The sequence below is a fragment of the Solanum tuberosum genome, unplaced genomic scaffold (assembly GCF_000226075.1).
Source record: "Solanum tuberosum cultivar DM 1-3 516 R44 unplaced genomic scaffold, SolTub_3.0 scf00316, whole genome shotgun sequence".
NCBI lineage: Eukaryota > Viridiplantae > Streptophyta > Magnoliopsida > Solanales > Solanaceae > Solanum > Solanum tuberosum.
In genome coordinates this window covers 35238-40468 of record NW_006239240.1, presented here as the reverse complement: position 1 = coordinate 40468, position 5231 = coordinate 35238, and the positions used below count along the sequence as shown (strand labels likewise).

General features: G+C 32.5%; 1 pseudogene; it reads right to left on the bottom strand.

Annotated features, from left to right (window-relative positions):
- Positions 1 to 3295: 3295 nt before the first annotated feature.
- LOC102600418 (mitogen-activated protein kinase kinase kinase 4-like) lies at positions 3296 to 4234 on the bottom strand (annotated as a pseudogene).
- Between the last annotated feature and the right edge of the window lie 997 nt (positions 4235 to 5231).

Here is a 5231-nt window from a genome sequence, read left to right as displayed (position 1 = left end):
TTTTTATGGAGAGTTGAGTTAATATGAACTGGTGTCCCTAATTCGGTGCTCAATACTACTCCCAAAAATATACTTTAGCTCATAAGTGTTTTAAACACATCTTTCTTTAGTTTAAGATAATTGCTCAAAGCTTAGCCCAAAGGCTCTCTTGGAAAAACAGAGTTCCTTTCTTACTCAAAAGTAAAAAAACATTTATAAACTTCTTTGGGAATACTAGTTCCCTAATAACTTTTGAGAAATGAACTCAACTCTATACTCTTGGCTTAACTTGAAACTTGAGCCTTAAAACGAAGTTAAAACGTTCAATAAAGACTGTTGAAAATTTTTAAAGACTTGCTTCTTAACTTCTAGACTTGACTCTAACTTCGCTTGACTTTGATCCTAACTTTCCTCGAATTGGATTACGGATTCAAGGGTAATGATCTCATGTTTATGGACAAGTTCGTGATGTTTAGATGTACCTTAGGGTGTTGAAAACAACTAGGAAACATAGGTACATTACCAAGGAAAATGTATGATAAAGTGGGGAAGGAATGAGGAGAACTGGCGTCCTTGTCGCTTTGAGAGGCGCGGGGCGCCAACCCTCAAGTTTCAGAGGGGCTGCTGGGGTGCTCTGCATGGCGCGAATCCCCAAGGGGGGGGGGACTTCAGAACCCCTGTTGGGGCGCGCTGGCTGGCGCGACACCCCACTCTTTTTTCCCGAAAAATCGACTTTCTTCCTTAGTTTCTCCAACTCTAAACCATCTCAACAACAAAGGTTCTTTCCCGAAACACTTAGAATCATTAAAACCCTCAATATACAATAGCTTTAACTAGAAATCACACCCGGAAACACGTACCAAACCAACAAGAAACTTCGACAACACAACCACAAGAATTCAACAACCACAACCAATCTTTCTCGGAATTAAAACAAGTATGGCGTGTGGGGGAATGAACCAACCCAACACTATGATCTCACATACCTTATTAGGGATCATCCCCGACGAAAACCACGACGATCTCGACGAACTTTGCTTTTTCTTCTCTTTCTCCTCTTCTTTCTCTCTTCACTCACAACCCTAACTCTCACTTTTAAAAGGGAAATACTGAATTAAAATCAGTCTAGACCCTTAATATAACCAAAAGAAATGGTAAGGAAAAAGACCAAAATACCTTTACAAATTCGGACTAAACTGCCCTCTGCCAACAGCCCAACTTCCAAAGGGTATAACTCACTCATACGAACTCGAAATTGAGCAAACTCGCCGGATAGATGCCAAAAGATTGAAGTTACGTTCGGATTTATATAACACAACAGAAGAAGGATATTGATGGAGATGAAGAGCATAATTCATAGTCACAACTCACAGCCTAAGGATAATTAAAACTAAAGGGGTTACACCTGAGATCATTTTGGCCACGGGCTGAGGATAATTAAACCAACGTTCTATAGTCAATTAGAAAGTAGCAGCTTTAATTTGTTTATGTAAGAAAATGTACGTAGAGAGGAAAATTTAAGTGTTTTAAAAACGGTAAAAAACCTCTTATTTATAGCCATTTACAACAAGGAACGTGTCTGTTCAGACCCATTTTTTCCAGAACGTTGTGTCTTTTGGGAAAAGTAACGACTTTTTGGAAGGAACAGATCCCTTCAGAACATTTTTACCGTTACTCGTGCATTTCAAATAAATTCCGTTGTGCCAAATTAATTCTGTTATTTAACTAACATTCTGAATTAATTTATAAGAAAAAGGAAATGAATTAACAAGGTTGATTAAATAAATTTTGTCCAAAGTTCTTAACTTTAAACACTTGCGATGTGTAAGGTATTTGTACCGGACGACGGGATAGCCGTAAGGTCACAAGTTCTCAAGAATATGATTGAAGACGATAGTGTTTCAAACGTTATTCCCCTGCCTAATGTCCATAGCAAAACAATGACCAAATTAAAGTGATTGAATACTGGAAGAAACATTCGGAGGAAGGCCTTTCCAAAGACATGTTTATGGATTTTCACAATTGTTCAATTTTCCTATTTTAATGGTGGTGATATTTCACGTAGAATAAGGGAACAACATATAGATGATCTGAGGTACGTTTTGATAAATAGTTGATCACAAGTTAGGCAGGAAACTCTCATACCTAATAATTCACATATGAAACTTGAAAAAACAGAATACTTTAGATTTCACACGTGATAACATAGTTTTTATTTTATTTTATTGTTACTAGATTATTTGTTGCAGCATAAAAATTATTCAGTTTTTATACATATATCATTTAAATTTACTTAACTGGGTTTTGTAATTTGTAGTAACAAAAATCATAGAACTTTACTAAGGAATCAGAAGTTTTAGATAATTGAAATTGCTCAGGTTTAATAATTTATCAAATGTTTGAACAAATTTAGAGGATAACTTATTCACAATTTGTATAATTTGAAGTTGAAATTTATGTGACCATCCACAAGAGTGGTTAGTAATAGTAACTCATCATAAGTGTTTTTTTCCTCCCTTTTACGCTAGATAACAAAGAGTAGAAAATGTTAAAATAATTATATTTGTAATAAAAAATTCATTCAACTTTGCTAATTATAAGTATCATATAATAAAAGGTTCATTTCATTTTAAGCTAGATTACAAAGAGTTCAATTTTGCCTCATTCTTGGTCTAACATATGCACCTAATTAAAGATGTGTAATGCAGAAAGATGTACAATTTTGCCTCGTTCCGTGAATAAATTAGTGCATTAATTAAGAAGATCACATATATGGGAAAAAATAGAGATGAATTTATTATTTAATTTTTGTAAATTTAAAATTATGGATTCATATATAATACTCTGTTATAGTTTTAATAAATTTTTACATATAAATAAACGATCAAGGAAAAAAATGAGATTTTTACCTGGTCGCACAAGTAGGGTTAGACAAAAAATTGTAACGAAAGGCAAAATAGAACAATTTCTAGTATTGTATAGATAAATTTAAACTTTTTCACTTTTTCCCATGAAGTAATTCATTGTTAATTAGGTAGTATATAATCATTTATTATGAGTTACATTACTAACCACCCTTGTGGAGTATCAGTCATGTTCAATATTATTGATCTGAAACCTAACAGATACCAACAAAACATAACAAAACTCAATTAGAGAGTCAAGATAGATGCCAAAAATATGAAGTTACATTCTGATTTATATAACACAACACAAGAAGGATAATGATGGAGATGAAGAACATAATTCATAGTCACAACTCACAGCCTGAGGATAATTAAACCAATGTTCTATAGTCAATCAGAATGTAGCAGCTTTAATTTGGGCACAAGTTTGCGTCTTTAGAATCTGAATCAAGTTGTATAACCAAATCACGAATGTGTGGTCGTGTCCTGAATGTTGTCTTTGTACGTTTCTTGCGTAACAATGACATGCCATCACATTGTCTCTTTTTCGTATCTGGAGGCTGGACATCATCAGCTGATTTCAGAAACGAGTGATTCTAGAGCATGTCTGCACTCCAACGCGCGCTTGGATTCTTGACCAGACAATTATTCAGGAAATCTTTTGCCTCTGTAGACAGTTTGGGATTCTCAAAATTTGGTTCTGAATTGGATGATTCCCATAGGGGTTTCCCAGTGATTATCTCGTAAACAATGCATTCAAGGGACCAAATATCAACTCCTGGGCCGTACTCCTTCTTAAGTAGAACTTTAGGTGCCATGTACCTCCTAGTTCCTCTGTGCCCCACTTTCTCTTTCCAGTTCTGCTCGAATGTTATGGAAAGTCCGAAATCAACTATCTTTGCCACTTGGCCATACCATCATCACCATCATCAGTAGTAAGAAGAATGTTTTGGGGCTTTATGTCACAATGAATGATCCCTTTTTTGTGAATCAAACTGAGCCCTAAAACAACATTTTTGGTGTACTTTTGGACTTGAAACTCAGGCAATCCTCGTTCATCAATACGATCAGCTAGGCTTCTAGCTGAGGCAAATTCGAGCAACAAATTGTAAAGATATAAGTCATCTTCGTACCTGACATGAAATCCAAAAATCGAATAATTTGAGGATAATCCTCAAACACTCCTAAGAACTCCCTTTCATTTCGAAGAGACTGGGAGCGCTTCAACATACAAGATTTAATGGCAATGAGAGATGGTATCATAGGAGAAGGGGTATCACAAAACCATAGCTTCCTTTCCCCAATGTTCTACCTCTCTGCCACTTAAATTTCGCTTGTTTTCCCTCCATTACAATTATTTCAGAGTGTTTTCTTTTTTTCTTGAATGTGAGCTCTTTTCTTAGTGTATGTATAGGAGTCATGATAATGATCAGATGAGATCATAATTAAAATGGGTTGAATTTTAGTTGGTAAAAATAAATTTGGATAAACGCGTTTCAACCAATTCTTTGACCCATTTTTACCCTTCTTTGTTCTTTTATGGACTTTTATTTAGTTTTTCCATTTTTTTTTATTTTTCTTTTTTCCTATTTTTGTTCTTCTTATCTATTTCTTTTTTTTATGTCTTTAAAATGGAGTATTTAAAAAGTATATTTATTGTCCATATTCTTATAAGTTAACAGCAGATTTGATGTTCATAATTTGATCTAACTCATTAAAATATAAATAAAATGTACTGATTTTATGTAGGAGTTTTGTTTCCTATTTTTTCTGTTTTTCCCTTTCATAGTGCTAGTAGAAGAATTTTTGTTAAACTTTTCCATATTTACTTCTTTTATTATATGAAAATTTAAAGTTGTGTAAAATTAATAAAATAAATTTAAAGTTGTGATTTATTAAAAAGGACTAACTTGAATTCTAAGTCCTTCACTTGATTAATGTATCAAATGAAGAACTATCACTACTTAATATCAAATCCTAATAAGACACTTCTCATTATACAATTCTAAAATGAACTTATCTTTTGAAATTTTATTTATTGGATAAATATAATAAATTTAAAATGAATTGAATCTTAATTCAGTAAAAATGAATTTGGTCAAATATACAAAATAAAATGATTTAACTATTTTTTACTCCTTTTTCATTCGTGGAAAATTTTATGAAATTCTTAGATTCTTCATTTCTTTTTCTTTTTTTTATTTTATTTCTTCTTATCTATTACTTTCTTCGTGTCTTTAAAATATATTTTAAAGTGTATTTATTAATTATGATATTATAAATAAATAATTATATTTTAAAGTGTATTTATTAATTATGATATTATAAATAAATAATTATATTTTA